At 37.0% G+C, this 18,153-nt stretch overlaps 1 pseudogene; it reads left to right on the plus strand.

The window, feature by feature from the left end:
- The first annotated feature begins 6,634 nt into the window (after positions 1-6,634).
- LOC136237674 (long-chain-fatty-acid--CoA ligase ACSBG2-like) lies at positions 6,635-13,071 on the plus strand (annotated as a pseudogene).
- Positions 13,072-18,153: the final 5,082 nt, after the last annotated feature.

Raw genomic sequence — 18,153 nt, forward strand, 5'->3', positions numbered from 1 at the left:
AGCAATAATATACGTACATCTCACTTGCTCAGGTATGTAAACCAGTGAATGGGCCCTATGATGGCAGAGCCCTATACTTTATACTGAGAAAGTATTAGCTGATCATGAACATGACCATTTAAAATGACTTGCTGTGAATGATTAATTAGTTATCCTCAGGCTTAACTTCAAAATAAATTATGCACCCACAGTGTGGCGCTGTGTCCAATACATTCTTGAAGTCCAGGTAGATTACTTATAGCTGGTACATCATGTATTCATGGATGCACATATATATATATAGCTACATACAATCTTATTATGACAAGTAGAAGGAAAAAGTAGAAATTTTAAGCTGGATTAGGGATCAAAGAACAAAAAAGCAGGGAAACAAGGGAACAGCTGTGGCGGTTGTGAAACAAGGGAGGTTGCCTATACCTGCAGATATACTAGTGGACATCTAATCCCTACTCTTCAGTCTATAACCATATATGACTGAATAGCTAGGGATTAGATGTCCAGTAGTATATCTGCAGGTATATAGGCAACCTCTCTTGTTTCACAACCGGCGTAGCTGTTCTCTTGTTTCGAAATCCCTGCTTTTTTATTCTTTGATCCCTAATCCAGCTTAAAATTCTTAATTTTTCCTTCTACTTGTAAAATTCTGTTAAATAGAAGTTTTTAGAAACTTGTTGGGAAGGGTTTGGGGTCACTCTGAAGATATTTTTGGGCTTGGCTATGCCTAACCAATACTGCCAAGCTGTTATGAAGGAAATTTGAGGCTGGTTTTAGGGTGATATTTTGGGCAAGAAAGCCCAAAACTGCATGATCTCTAATGTACAGTACTACCATACTGTATGATATAATTATGATACATGACTGACTGATCCATCCATGCATGGCAACATTAGCACTACTGATCAGCTGCAGCTGAGACACGATTACCAGTAATGTAGACAAAAATATGTATAAAGTTTTAGGGTTCTATTATTCAGCAAGTTACCAAGTCAGTTACCAGAAAAGTAGACAGAAATATAAACTATTTTGCATCAAGCCCTGTAAGTTACCAAGTTACTAGGTTACCAATATTATAAAGTTTGATGGTTTTATTATTCAGCAAGTTATAAAATCAGTTACCATGTAGACAGAAATAAAGTTTTTTTGCATCTAGTCCTGTAAGTTACCAAGTTACAAGGTTACCAGTAATGTGGACAAAAATATAAAGTTTTATGGTTCTATACTTTAGTAAGTGGTTACCAGCAAAGTAGGCAAGTTTTTTGTGTCTAGTCCTGTAAGTTACCAAGTTACCAGCAAAGTAGGCAAAAATATAAAGTTTTATACATCTAGTCCTGTAAGTTACCAAGTTACCAGTAATGTGGACAAAATATAGTTTTACGGCTCTATACTTCAGTAAGTTACCAAGTTGGTTACCAGCAAAGTAGAGTTTTTTGCATCTACTCCTGTAAGGTTACCATGCAGTATAATGTGGACAAAAATATAAAGTTTTACGGTTCTATACTTCAATAAGTTACTAGTTGTTTACTAGTAAAGTAGGCAAAAATAATAAGTTTTTTTGCATCTAATTACCAAGTTATCAGGTTACCAGTAATGTAAACAAAGCCATAAAGTTTTACCGGCGGTTCTATACTTCAGTAAGCTACTAAGTTGGTTACCAGCAAAGTAGGCAAAAATAATATAGTTTTCTGCATCTAATCCTGTAAGCTACCAAGTTACCAGTATTACTGGTAACCTGGTAACTTACAGGACTACTCACAGATGCAGAAAATTTTGTTATTTTTGCCTATTATACTTTGCTGGTAACTGACGTGGTAACCTGCTGGATAATAGAACCATAAAACTTTATATTTTTGTCCCCAATATACTATTAGGCTACCAGTAATGTGGACAAAAATATAAAGTTTTACAGTTCTATTATTCAACAGGTTATACCAAGTCAGTTATCAGCAAAGTAGGCAAAAATAATAGTTTTATACATTTAGTCCTGTAAGTTACCAGGTTACCAGTAATGTGGACAAAAATATAAAGTTTTACGGTTCTATACTCCAGTAAGTTACTAGTTGGTTACCAGTAAAGTAGGAAAAAACAATAAAGTTTGCATCTAATTACCAAGTTATTAGGTTACCAGGTTATCAGGTTACCAGTAACTAATGTGGACAAAAATATAAAGTTTTATACGGTTCTATACTTCTGTAGGTTACCAAGTCGGTTACCAGCAAAATAGGCAAAAATATAGTGTTTTGCGTCTAGCCCTGAAGTTACCTGGTTGCCAGTAGGAAATTATTATTATACATTACTGATAACTTTTTAACTTACAGGACTACATGTATACATACAATACACTTTATAATTTTGTACACTTTACTGGTTTGACTTGGAACTGTGGAACTACACAGCCATGAACTCTTTTTTCCTACTGGCAACCAGGTAACTTCAGGGCTAGACGCAAAACACTATATTTTTGCCTATTTTGCTGGTAACCGACTTGGTAACCTACTGAATAGTAGCTAGTCATACAGTTAGCTAGCAGTAGTAATGTAGAGAAGAGTCCTGCATTACTCAACAGTGCCAAAAAGCTATCAGTTGACTCATCATCATGTAAACATTACTTAGTACAATTCGGGTACAATTAGAGCTATGTAGTTTATTCAGTGTAGATATGTAATGCATTTTACTGTGGTCAATGGGTTACTAAGTTACTTTGGTTACTGGTAACTTTACCTGAAAATGGGGCCTGGTGATTCCATGTATTGAGCCACTACTGAGTGCGGGCTAATCAGACTAAGTACGAGACTAGATCATGTGGTTACAGGACCATACCCTCTATGAGGTTGTTTGTAGTAAACAAGGATCTTGGTAAAAATGAGCATTTCTGAAGTGGCCCAGGATAAAACGTTGTCGCAGAATTTGGAGTTAACTGGAGTAGAAAGTACAGGTGAAGTACTTGGAAAAGGAAGCTACAGAAAAGTTGAGAAGGTCCTGGTTACTGAACGGAAAATCATATGCAGCTAAAAGTATCCATGAGATTTTTTTTAGACATTTCTCCTGACCAGTTTGAAATGAAGAAAAAAATTTACGAGTGCAGCATATGCAGTACATTTCATCATAAGAATGTAGTACAAATGAAAGGCATTTACTATCCAGCAAAAGATGCCAAGCTACCATGGCTTGTGATGGAGTTGATGTAGGAAAGCTTGACTAGTTGTATTAAGAAAACCAAAGGGAAACCCCTAAAGCTGCACATTAAATTATCAATTTTGAGAGATATTTCTGAAGGTTTGCGGTACCTCCTTGAAGAGAAGTACTATTTTCACCGGGACCTCTCATCAAATAATATCAAGATGTTGATGGCAAAAATTGGTGATTTTGGGGCAGTAAAATTTATACCTAGACACAATGACAAAACTGCAATACACACTCGGCAACTGGGAACTGAACAATTTATGCCACCAGAAGCATTGTCTGATAATCCAAGTTATAGCAAATCTGTTGATGTTTTCTCATTGGCTTGTATAGCACTGCATTTGATAAGTGGTGAGTGGCCAACTCCAAAGGCTCAAGTATTGTATGCAAATACCAATCAGATTCCAGTTGTTCGCTCAGAAATTGAAAGGCGGAGGGACTATTTTGATAAAGTGCCTTCAGAATGTCCATTTTTAAAGAAATTGATTGAAGATTACTTGAATATAAAATCATCTGAATGACCCAAGATAATAGAAGTGTGTATAAGATTGAGTCATCTTTCAACTAAGGTAAATGTACGCACAGTTTATGTAGTAGTTGTAACATGGACAAGAGGACTTGCCTGATATATATGCCCGACAGCCTGATGGCCACAGGCCTGAGGGATGAGGGCATAGCTACATATCAGTCAAAAGCTCAAGTGCTCCATAATATGTAGCACTTCCAATTCATAACTGGGAAATCAATTACCAAAGCCAATAGGATGCCAGAAAATTTTGATTATGGGTCACCAACTGGTACGTTTCAGCTATGTTTGGTTATTAGCAGATGAATCCTAGGGATATCACAGAGAATTTCAGTTATGTGAGTTTGATGTTTTAATCAATGCTATTGAATCATTCAAGGATACTTAAATTATACAGTTTACTGCCTAAATGGATAAGATTGTGTGTACTAGAGTGGCTAATTAGTAACGTGGGTGTGGTCCATATTCACAAACATTTGGAAGCACTTGTGAATGAGCTATAGCACTTTAACACAGCATTTTTCAACTTGTGGAATAGTAAGGATAACAAAACGTTTCCATCCGAGTAGATTTTGTGGATATAAAATCCAAGTCATGCACATGAGTATCTGTTACATAATCGACTAGCCAGTTGTGGCCTGGGATACATAATTATTCAGATGTAAGTAGTTGATTGGCCTATACTGCAAATATAACTCTGGTAGCTCCTTTGATCCACCCACGAACTGTGTTATATACATGGTATGTACACACTGCAAATGCTACATGTATGTTTGCACCTTAACTAAAATCTGCCAACCAAAATAATTTGTCACTATCATATAGCCAGAAAGTTTGGTGGGAGGAAACTTTGGCAAATTTGCCACGATAGAATTTGGCAAGAAAAAGTTTGGAAAATTTATTAGTGGACATAATATTATACAGATTTGTATTGGACAAACGATTTGACAGACTTTAGTTTGCCAATTTGTCCCACCAAACTTTCTGGCTACATATGGTATTGTCACAATGAGTTAGGGTAAGGAAGGGCATGGCAGCCAGCAAAGTTAGTGTATTCTCTCTGATAACAGGCTGATGTTGTGGTACTTCTGAAAACCAGGAGTTTAGTCAGTACTACCAAGAGCTCATGTTTTTAACTCTTGGTACTACAGTATGATAGCTAAGAGCTATATATAGCTGTTCTGTGGAATTATTCAGCCATGTATAAATTGTGAGTTCATTTACAAATTTAAAAAGTGTGCTTGCACAATCGATCACTGTAGTCTCATGTATGGTGTAGTTCATAATTACGCTGTACATCGGTAAATACTGCTAAGGAAGTGTAACTTGAACAAGCAACCCAGACCACAAATAATGTTCAGAAGTATGAACAAAACAACCCATCCGTTCTTCTCAACTGGTTTCTTATGAAAATTTTTATACAGAGCCTGTTTTGTATGCATACATGAGAGCATGCCTCTTTTGTAACACAAAGGTATGCATCGCTGCAATGAAATGTGTTCACAATGCTGGGTGATCTGCGGATCAAGTTATAACAGTTGGCTTTTTCCAACCCATCTAGGTATATGTCCTGTTTCACCTTAAGATATCTTACTCAAAGATTTTCGCTTATGCTGGCTAGTGGTAAACAGGCTCTGCCTTCTGTGTTCACCCTCCAGTGCCTAACTGCAAAGTTGATAATAAAATTAAAAAGTAATGTGTTTAGAAGCATGTTTCAGCCATGTTTTAAATTGCAACATACCTTAGTGTATACCTGCCTGGAGTTTAATACTGGATCCATAGAGCATCAGTGGGCTGCTTTCAAGATAGACTTCTTGCTCACATGCAGGACATACATGATGCATGCTTGCATGCATACACTGATGTAAGGAAGCCATCCATGTAGGTATGTGTGGTTAAAAACTGTTCAAAACTTAAGTAAAATTGGAGGAAATGCTTCAGAATTTTCAGAATATATAGCTATAATCATCCCTACAAGGCTATTACCTTTTTGCAGATCTGGTGAAAATCAAAGTGTGGTGTCTGTCTGGTTGTGTATTTGGTTGTACAAGAATTTATCTAAATTAGCAAGGAGTCAAACAAAAAGGACCCCACTTATCCAGATTCTCGGTTAACCGAACTACAGAAATGACTGCTCTATTAGAGTAGTGACTGTTTGTTGAAAACACTGATATTTAAAAAAAATTTCTTTAAGGTTATTTATACACAGTTTCAGAGATATGGACTTTTCAGACTTATGGACCACCCCTGGTCCCAAGGGGTTTGGATAACTGAGGTTCCAATGTATAAAACATATGTTGCTGTTGTATAGTTGTGCATAACTGTTTATCAAGGTAACGATACAATATGTTATGCATGCACGCACGCACACATGCACACGCACGCACACACACAATGTACATATTAAATTCTTTATACACAATTTAAGTGTCTACAAGGAAAACTATAATGGAGGCACACACATGATGCATGTGTAGCAGTACATTGCCATTATCTTTCCTACTCACTCCAGGATAAAACATTGCAGAATCTGGAATTAACCGGAGTAGAAAGTACAGGAAAAGTACTTGAAAAAGGAGCTTATGGAAATGTTTATAAAGTTCTAGTGAATGGAAAATCATATGCATCTATAAATATTCATGAGACTTTTCTTGACATTACTCCTGATGCATTTGAAGAAGTCAGAAAAAGATTTTCAGATGAACTGGAATTTACTATCCACCAACTGTAGTAAAACTACCATGGCTTGTTGTGGAGTTGATGGAAGAAAGCTTAACCAGTTGCATTGAGAGAACCAAGGAAGAGCCTCTTCAAGTACATCTTAAGTTATCGATTTTAAGAGATATATCTGAGGGTTTACGATACCTCCACAATGAGAAGCATCATTTTCACAGGGATCTCTCCTCTAATAATATTATGCTTACAGACATGTTGGTGGCAGAAATTGGTGATTTTGGGACAGCAAAATTCATACCTGCATTGCACACTCAGCAAGAAGATTTTATGCCACCAGAAGCATTGTCTGATAACCCAAGTTATAGCAAATCTGTTGATGTTTTCTCATTGGCTTGTATAGCATTGCATTTGACAAGTGGCAAGTGGCCAACTCCAAAGGCTCAAGCATATTATAAAATCAGAGAGCCAGTTGTTCGTACAGAGATTGAAAGGAGGATAGATTATTTCAATAAAGTGTCCTGTGAATCACCACGCTTAAGGAAATTGATAAAGATTGTTTGGACATAGAACCATCTGAACGACCCAGAATTATTGAAGTGTGTATAAGAATTAGTCATATTATAGCTGAGGTAATTAAACATATACCACCTTAGTTTTGTGGTGACCACTATTTTTAAGAGCTTCGATAAAACTTTCACGAGTACATCTATAGAGTTTGTGTATCATGTGTACATATTCTAAGTGTGTAAATGTAATAATTACAGTGTCAACCTAATTCTTTATAGAACAAGGTCAAGCCAGAATCAGCATTAGCTAGAAAATTGTGCTGTTTTGATCCCACTGACACAGTGAATAGTGCAGTAGGAGAGTCTGGTGTTAGTGCTCTGCAATCAATGACAATCCCACAATTTTTGAAGAGGACAGTTGGTGAGACACCAGATGGAAAAGCATTATGTTGGAAGGATAACAAGGAAGATCCGTGGCAGAGTTTAACCTTTACACAATATATGAAACTGATTTATGATACTGTAAAGTCTTTTCTAAAGGTATCATACCCATGGTTTACCTTCTGTATGTGCTGTTGTGTGTATATAGCTTGGACTGGAACCTTACCATGCTGTTGGTATTCTGGGTTTCAACTCTGTGGAGTGGTTTGCATCTAGTATGGGAGCAGTGTTTGCTGGGTATGAAATAGCATTAGTAACAGAATAAGCTACTAATATGTTCACTATCAATAGGGGACTATCTACTGGAATATACACAACTAGTAATCCAGAGGAGTGTCACTACATTTTGAAGGACTGCAAGGCTAATATAGTAGTGGTGGAAAATCAGAAGCAACTTGACAAAGTCCTTGAAGTAGCAATAATTAGAATAGTTGGTCCTTCTTATTTTTATATGTGTAATAATAGATTCGTGACAAGCTTCCTCACTTGAAGGCCATAGTTCAGTACAAAGGAGAACTCAGCAAGGACTATCCTGATACCTACACTGTATGATGTTACGTTGTATTGTTGTATGTACAATGGTAGCCTATAGGTTAGTAATAGTGTGTGATTGAGTAGTTGTGTGTCTCCTTGTAGTGGGAAAAGTTTTTGGAGCTGGGCAGAGATATTAAAGATTCTGCAATTGATGATATCATTAGTGCACAACAACCAAACCAGTGTGCTGTGCTAGTATACACCGTGAGTTGTATTCTAATGATTTAGCATACCTTTATTAGATGCCAATAATTGTAGTCAGGAACTACTGGAAACCCTAAAGGAGTCATGTTAAGTCATGACAATGTGAGTTATATGACAATGGATAAACCTATATCATAATGTTGCATAGTTGACATGGGTTACAGAGGCCCTCCTTGATACACTAGGAAAGGAGGATAACTGGAAATTTAGTTGCGAGCGAGTGGTCAGTTATCTGCCACTTTCTCATATTTCTGAAATGGTAATAATGCAAGGGCACAGAATATATATGTGTGATTTTAAAAAATGTTTCAGGTAGCAGACATGTTTTTACTTGTTCCAGTTGGTGGTACAATATATTTTGCAGAGTCAAACAATCTGAAGGTTGGGAAACATGGGTAATGGTTTATTATACTATAAACCTATAGGAGTCTTTGGTAACAACACTTAAAGATGTTAAACCCACTGAGTACCAAGGTAAACTGTGTGTTTGTTAAGTACTACATTATAAGCTGTACTACTGGTATTCTGCTTAGTGTGTGGGAACAGATCAGAGAGAATAAAATTATAGAGAATGCTGATCGCACTGCCACTTGGATGAAAACAAAGGTTTCAACTTTGGGAAGATGGATTGGTTTAAGTGAAAACAAAACATACAGAAAGGGTAAAGCCTACTATACATAAGTCCTTTGAAACAATGCTAATGGTGTAAATACCTGATTAAGGCAACCAGTTCCATGGGGGTGGAAGGTTGCAAACATGCTTGTGTTCAAGAAGACCCGAGAAGCTTTAGGACTTGGTGAGTGTCGACAGATGACAGCAGGAGCAGCTCCAATACACTACAAGACACTTGAGTTTTTCATGAGCATAAACATGCCTGTGCTGGAGATGTATGAAATGAGCGAGTGTACTAGTCCTCATACACTGAGTTTGCAATCTGCCACACAATGGAGGGCTGGGTCATGTGGCAAGAATATCAGTGGAGTTGAGACAAAAATTGACAACCCTGATCAGTAAGCATGGAAATGGAGAGGTATCAAATACCGTAATGTGATATTACATTCTTGTATTAATGTTGTGTATGTAGATATTGTTCCGTGGTAGACATATTTTCATGGGGCTACTTTGGTATGGAAGAGAAGACAAAGGAAACTATTGATGATGAAGGATGGCTGCACTCAGGAGATATTGGTAACATAGATAAAGTGAGATTTGTAATAATTATACATTTGCATTTAGCATAATTCCAACTTGCATAGGATGAGTTCTTAGTGTCGTATCAAAGGTATTTGGTAAACCTGTGGAAGGATTTGTGTAGTGTACATTAATTTTGTGGTATGTGTGTAGAGCTGATCATAACAGCTGGTGGAGAGAATGTTCCTCCAGTGTACATTGAGGATTGTATCAAGACTGAAGTTCCCTTCCTGAGTAATGTGATGTTGATAGGAGATAAGAGGAAATTCCTGACATGTCTACTGACACTAAAGGTGAAGACATGTTTGACCAGTAAGAGACTAGTAGTGTTGTTCTTGTACATAGTGTGTTGTGGATCCTAATACTGGAGAAGCTATGGATCACCTAAATCCTCAAGTGCTCAAGATGTTTCAAGATTTAGGGAACAACTGTATAACAGTGTCACAAGTGATAGAGACAAAGGACAAGGTAGTGTTCAAGGCCATCCAGGATGGTATTGATCATTATAACACAAACCCTAATGCTCAGAGGTAAAAGAGTGTGTGACCAAGATAAAATATCTTTGTGGCATGGCCAGTGTAAATTATGAAGATGTGATCATGTGTTGATCATATTGAACATGTGTGATGCTAAAAATACTGTTCTGTCCTTCATTTGCTCATTAATTTTTTTGTCACACAATTCACTTAATACACTTTATATTATCAAAACACTATCACTCTAGAGTGATAGTGTTTTGATAATATAAAGTGTATTAAGTGAGGGTGATAGTGTTTTGATAATATAAAGTGTATTAAGTGAATTGGATCTGATCCAATATTGAATTACTTTGCCTGCTCCACATATACACATTCTAGCTATGTATGCACAGTATAGAACCCTATTATGGACACCTTAATTTTACCCTGGTGTTGTAATTTCATGGACCTAGCTAGTGTACACATGTGCAAATGAGACTCATGGACAAGTGTTCTGATTATTGTGAATATCAAGGAGTTTAATTTCAGGTGAATGTAGAGATTTGCAACAATGTGATTGTTACTAGGCTAGACTTTGAGTAGCCATATCTCACTAAACATAATTATAAACATTTCCTTTTAGTGTTGCATTGGGTGAGTATATATTTTTAAACCAATCTGGTTGACATGGTTTGGCTGTACAGAGAAGTGGGGTGGATGGGAGTCCCACTAGGATTGGAAATAAATAGCCATCAACATGTTTGACATTTATTTTAGTAGTGCTATCCCAATATCCACAGGTACAGAAGTGGACACTCCTGGATACTGACTTTACCATCTAGGTATGTGTTGTGCGGAATGTGGATCATGTGAGCTAACTGTAGTGATCATGTACTCCACACAGGTCCCACACTGAAGTTGAGACGACCAGCAGTGATGAAGAAATATCAAAACACAATTGAGAAATTCTATGCAGAAACATAACTATTATATATGGCTTATTAGGGGCTTTTGAAATATTTTTAGCATATTTTACCTATTTAGCATATTTGATACTAGTATAGTTCTTACTATAGTGTACCCAGTCTGACATATAGCCCCGTCAAATTTTGACCACTTTTTAAAAAGTTTGACTTCCTCTCTGAACATTATAATCAAGCAATTTTTTTACCACTTATGTACTGTAATATTATATATAGGACTAAAGAAATTGATAGAATGATTCAGTTTCCCATGTATTGAATCTAGATCTCATGATCACCCATAAGCTAAGTGGGACCAAAAAAATGAATCATTGATGCAACTACTCTAATAAGGCAGTCGTTCTAATCCTCAGCAGAAATCTCCTTTTAAAAAACCCTGTGTATAGCCTTGTAAAATCAAAACTCGTTTGTAAAATCATGATCAACTACCTTCAAGGTAAAGTTTTTCGCATAAGAATATAATATGTATCACATTACATGAGGTTTGGTGATTGTCATGGTGACGACCAGGATTACTGTGTGTCTATAAGGAACTAGCCAAATTGGTTATTAGAAGTATGTAGTGGACACAGCATATATTTTATTATTAGTCAGGGAATTTTAATATAATCTGGGAATAAATTCCTTACCAAGAAATTTTTTTACCAATGTGTTTGTAAAGGTGTCTACTAACTCTCCTCAAAAGATTTAAACACAACTCCCCTAGGGGAACCCGTGACAGCTGCTGGAAGTTGGACTACCCATGAGCCTTATTTGGAAATATTTAAATTTGTCTGATTGCTGTAAGCATAGTGTGAAATGTCAAACTACATAACTCAAACTATATTGCACCCTTCCAGGGATAGATTTATGGGGGAGGCTAAGCCCCCCCCCCCCCCCTTTGCAGAATAGTGTCAGTGAGCACTATTCTTAAAGCAATAGCCATTATATTTAAATATTTAAAGCATCTTTATAATATGAAGGACATAATGCATTCCTGACAATATTTATATTACTGTATCTCAGTAAACTGCTCCCAATAATGAGTAAAGGCAGAAAACTAGCTTCCTTTTCTTGAAACATTTTGGTTTGATTGTGGGTTTTATTCCCATGGTTACAAAGGTTTTAATTGTGGGTTTTTGGCAGTGAATTCTACAAGGGCTCTTTTGCATCTATTAACAGGTTATCCAAGTGATAGTGTAGTAAGTTGATAATAGATATCAAACAATAGCATCCTACAATAAGTGTAAGTCATGCAGCAGGAATGATACTGAAAAAAAGAAACAGCTGAAAACACTGCCTTTAGAGAGCGACATCCCCCCTCCCCTAGGTTGGCATGCTTTACATGCTAGTGTGCTTCACACACTGATGTAGTTACTTAGGTTTGTGTGAGAAGGCTCGATATACTACAAATGTCACTGTCAAGCTTAGCCTCCGAAATCCTACATCCGCCCCTGCACTCCTTGGTTGAAATTAAGCCACACCTAACTATCTAATGTGTGAAAAATGTACATGCAAATGCTTTGGTTCAAGCTATAATTCTAGGTATGCATGTTTGTGCAAGCTATAATTCCAGGTGTGACTCCGCTGCTAAGGATGACTCCATCGAGGTCAGTGAACCCCCTGGATGGTTACTATGTTGTTATTCTATTTCTTATTATTTTCAGGTGCGGGCAGAAGATGCTGATGTGCTAATAATGCTAATACATATCTACTCTTCTTTACCACGTCAAAGGGTTCTTATGATGTCAGAAGAATCCAAGAATCTCTGTCTGAAAGACAGAGGTGCTACCTGCTATTTTGTCATGCCTTTACTGGTTGTGATACTGTTTCTGCCATTGCCAGCCTTGGGAAAACCACTCTATTTGACAGGTTTTGTGCTGGGGACATTGATGAACACATGGACACCTTCCTTGATGTACAGGCTAGTAAGGATGTGGTTATCAGGAGTGGCATTTCAATTTTCCAGCGCATTTACCATGCACCAGGTACTGGCTTAGCTGCAATTCGATACAGCATGTTCTCATGAAAGGCAGCAGCTGGGCTAACCAAACCAGAAACTCTACCTCCAACAGAGGGTGCAGCTAAACAGCATTCTCTCCGTGCCTATCTACAAACCCAGGACTGGATGCTATTGCAGAGCATGTCTTTGGACCCCAGTGGCTATGGATGGTAATGGCTATGAGCCAGTTCCAACATTAGACCCTATGGCACCTGAGGAACGTTTAAAGTTCATAAGCTGTAATTGTAAAGGAGATTGTAGCAACCGACAGTGCAGCTGTAAGAAGAACGATGTCAAGTGCATCTCAGCATGTGGAAATTGCAAAGGAATTACATGCAAGAATTACATTGATGATGAAGAGTCTGGAGAAGACCCAGACATTGACTTATGAGGCAATAGACATTATTAAACTAGTCCTTAAGAAATACACGAGTTATAAAAATAATTTATACCAACTAATAATAATAATAATAATAATGAGTGAATGTGGTCTTTTCATCAATTTCAGGAGTGGTTAAAAGCTTGCAATGTATACATATTAAACCACATGATTTGCTGTACTAACAGCAAATCAACCATTTTCAGATAAGGTCATGAATAGTCCAACTTCCGGAAGCTGTCACGGGTTCTCCTAGGGAAGTTGTGTTTAAATCTTTTGAGGAGGGTTAGTAGACACCTTTACAAACTCATTGATAATAAAATTTCTTGGTAAGGAATTTATTCCTAGATATGCCTAATATCTGCTAATATTCCCTGACTATATTTACATTTTAGCTATGGAGTATTTTTATTCTCGTATTGTAAATATTCAGTCAGCTCACAAAGTGGGAAAACTATTTGCAGTGTGGTGTCGGAGCAGCCAGAATGAGGAAAAGGATGACTGTGATTCAGTTACTTTGTTGTATCTTAGAAACACCATCTTGTTTCTGTTCTTGTAAGTGCAACCATTTGTCCCTGCAACTGGTTAAAATATATATTATTATACACTTGCATATCTGATTTTCTCAGACTGCATCATGAATAAACAAATATTATTTGTCTTGAAACTAAGAAAGAACATAAACAACTAATTAAACAAAACTACCCTAAAATCCCTAAGCCCTTTGACAATGAACAAAATAATTGTGCTAACATGTCAATGCAGGGACTTCCCCCACATATAACTATGTTGTAATTTGTAATACTCATTCATATTAATTTTATAGTTTCACTACCTTTTATTATTAGGCTGGATCTATGCAGAAGGTAAGAATGCAGTATTGACATGCAGGAATCCATTCTGAAATGGTTTTCTAAAACCATACTTTTATAAAACCATACTATACTAGATACTGCTAAAAGAGAATTTACACACATGTACATAGATAACTAACCAACATAGATAACTAACCAACATACAAGTCCTTGGGACTTTATTGCTCTCATATGAGCCATGATACCAATACCTATGTGATTGGCAACTATTGTGTAACCACTTGTATATAATCCCTCCTATCATATTAACCTTGTTATATGTCTCAACATTAGTATAAAATTAAAATGCATCGGCTAATCTTTCTTCATCATGCACCAAATATGTTTCTAATTGGTGATGAGGGTCACCTATATTGGTAATGTTTGATTTTCATTTCCTTGCAATGTGAGTGGTCCAGGGGAACAGTTGTGGCACTGCAAATAGTCTATAACATTCCACAAAAATTTATATAGTTGGGTCTGGCCACCAGTCTGGTGATGCCCGCCCCTTCGTATAAAGTAAGAAGTGAAATACAGATCCCATATCAGTTCTAGCACAGAAATTCCGTGCTAGCTAATTAATGCATGCCAATGATGTTCACACATAAATTGCCTTGACAACACAATGCTTTTATTCACAATCATAATTATTATTATTACTATAAGACCGGGTCACATACAACCAAGTACATATACCAATGTGACAACCTCTTGTATAAACAATGCCATAGCATTCAGAGTAGTGGGTGTGCCGGCAGAAATGATACACATGCATACACAGGAAAGAGTTTAACTGACGTCAGATCACAATACTAAAATGTAGCTAACACAAAAAATGAGTGAACTATAGTGGCATTAACTGATTTGTTATATAGTAGGTGTGAGATGTCTCTGAAGGTGACTCAATCAAAAAGTAAGGCCACCATGCACGACAAGGTGGTGAAGGCCAGCACAATCAGCATAATTATGACCCCAATATGGCACAGACTAAAGGCAACTGGTAGCTAAGTGCCAGTACATCAGTGGTGTGGCTGACATGTACACACTATGTGCATACACACATTCTGAGCCGTAGATTACATACTGGAGATACATATTAAAGCAGTAGTGTATGCAGCAACGTATTATTGGCAACACTGATGGTGGAAAATGATTTTATTAGCTAGCCAGGTGAAGGATAAAGCTGTCCTGCTGCAGCTTGGAATTCACTGTGCCACCTGGAAACACTTGTAAAACAAAGAGACGCCAGTCATGAACAATCACAATAAACTCTGTTGTAACTAGAGGCCACTGGTATGTGCCAGAAGTGTCACATTGGCACAGTGATCACAGTCTATAATATTATGCATACATATTACACAATATATAGTAGATAGTTACACATTATTGTATATGCAACAATGCATCTTATAGATCACAGACCATTGGCAATTACTGCTGAAAATAATTCCAGCTGGCAAGCCAGGTGAAGTACAAAGCACAGTAAAAATGCCACAAAACATTAACCAAGTACATGCACCAACTTCGCAACCTACCCATTGGGCATGTATAAATAGTGCCATAGACGGCACTCAGAGCAGTGTGTGTGCCTAAGGAAATGATACGTATGCATACGTACACAGGCAAGGGTGGCATCAGAAAATCACAATACTAAAAATATATAATGCAACTTGTACAAAAAAATAAAAACAAGTTAAGTTAGCTATAGTGGTCAATAATTGATTTGTTTATATTGTAGGTGTGACATGTCTCTGAAGATGAGTCAGCAATGAAGTGACACAACAAGGTGGTGAAGGCACAACTGGAAAATGATCCCAATCAAGCCAATATGGCACTAGAGGCCACTGGTGATGTGCCAGTAAATCAGCTGGTACTAGTTGGCATAGTGATCACAGTCTATAATATTATGCATACAGGACATACAGGAGATAGTTACACATTGTTGTATATGCAGCAATGCATCTTCTTGTTGATTGCAGATTATTGGCAACAGACTATATAATAGTAGCTAAAGGTGGAACAAAATTCCAGCAAGCTTTACCTTGTTGTTCACGAGTGCATCAGCTGGTATCCGAGCTGGTATCCAAGCTGGTATCAGCTGGCATCAGAGCTGGTATCAGCTGGACACTGATGCTTGGAGCAAGGGGGTGTCACTCCAATAGGCACTGTACTACGATCTGCAACCGCAGTCAAAACTAAAGGTCAATGAACAAGGCCGATTTTTCACGACGAACAATGGTCAAGCTGTTTTCCCAGCATGGCCAAAGCATCACAAGTAAGTAGTGCACAAAAATATAGCGAACATAAACAGAACCTAGTCAATGGTCAAGACAAAATTTCGATGAAAGTCAACGGCCAAAATCGACCACGGTCGCAGATACTCTTTGCAATTAGACCATCACAAGAAAAATCAAGCTATTTAACATTTTAGCTTTTATACAGCTATGGATGTAGCTATACATATTTTAAAAGTATATACATTTCTCAGTACATGTGTTCAGAGACATGGAGAAGATGCTCAAAAAGATAATGGGCAGTTCAATCCCTGCAATAAGCAGAAGATATTTCAAGCACGAAACGCTGACTGCTCTATTAGAGTATTTGAGTGTTCTATTAGAGTATATCAATCTTTTCAGCAAATTTCAACTTGCACTGCTAAAACCATAATAGATATCATTCTCATAGCTAATGAGAGAAGTAATGCCTCGTTCCACCGATTATTCTAGTTGACGCCCAATTATTCTAAAATTATGCTTGTAAACATCCTATAATTCCAGAATTATTCTCACAAAATTGGAGACCTATAATTTTAAAATTATGCTGGCACATTAGGCGAAGGCCTACCACAGACATATACAAAACATAATGAACAAACAGGGGAACACATAATTTACAATTGGGGGAAATTTGGTGGCTGATTGAGGCATTGTCAGAGCATGTTATCACCTTAGGCATTCCACTTATGTAGCACTTGTCACACAGCACATGCATCATAACACATACAGTGAAACCTCTATAAACTGACGCTCATTGGGATAAGAAAATTGTGTCAGATTAGCAAAGATATCGGTAGTATTACATAGAAAAAGTATTTTTAGAATATATACAAAATGACGTCAGATTACAGAGGTATTCTGGGTTACAGAGGCGTCGGATTAGAGAGGTTTCAGTGTATCGTGTCATTTAACACATTGCATCATGACAACACATTACACACATCGTGACATAACACACATTACATCAAGATAACACTTTACACATGTAATGTCCTACACATATCACATTTTAACAGCACAATTCACCAGTCTTGTCATAACACATATCGTGTCAACACACATCGCGTCGTGACAACATAATACATAATACATTATGCGCATTACATCGTAACATCCCATCATCGTAACATCACATTATGCCTGTCATGACATAACATAACACAAATCGCATCAACACACATTGGGGGTGTCAAAACATATTATGCACATTGTGTCATAACAGCACACTACAGTTGTCATTTCAAAACACATGTCACGTCATGACAACACCACATACAAAGGTAGCATCATAACATACATCACATCATGACAACACATTACACAGATTAATTATTATTACAATCTGATGTGATGATAACACATAATTGCCTGGCTTCTTTCATTTTATTCTAGCAGCTAAGTATAAGGCTATACCTATTTGAAAAGTTGTTGCTCGGACCCGACCGACCCAAGATTTTAATTAAGAAAAGAAAAAAAAGATCACGTGACACCATAAAAACTGCTGCAAAAGATCGAGATACTCTAATAGAACAGTCAATTGGTACAATTTTGATTTCAAATATAATCCTAGCTATCTGTAAATGTAAATCCACCGCGTTCCTCACCCCTGGCGAAGAAAATCTATGATAGCATCAGTGCAATGCTCACTGAACTACTAGCTATGTTTATCCATTTTTCATTAGAAGAGATTTGATAGGCCTGCATACAGCTTTAATAAGACTTACTGATCTATTATATGGCTTGTAACCAGAATTGAATCACATATCTAAAAAATGAGAATATTATTACTAGCCTTTTTTTTTTGCCTACTGACCGACCCATTTTGTTGTAAAATAAATCCAAGCAACAACTTTTCAACTAAATATGACCTAACTGCACCCAATTTCCCTAAAATTGTGTACATGGACTGATGGACACAGTGATTCCTCTCTCCTTCTGTAAATACTGAATCCATACATGTAAAC

This window comes from Dysidea avara, chromosome 11 (assembly GCF_963678975.1).
Source record: "Dysidea avara chromosome 11, odDysAvar1.4, whole genome shotgun sequence".
Taxonomy (NCBI): Eukaryota; Metazoa; Porifera; class Demospongiae; order Dictyoceratida; family Dysideidae; genus Dysidea; species Dysidea avara.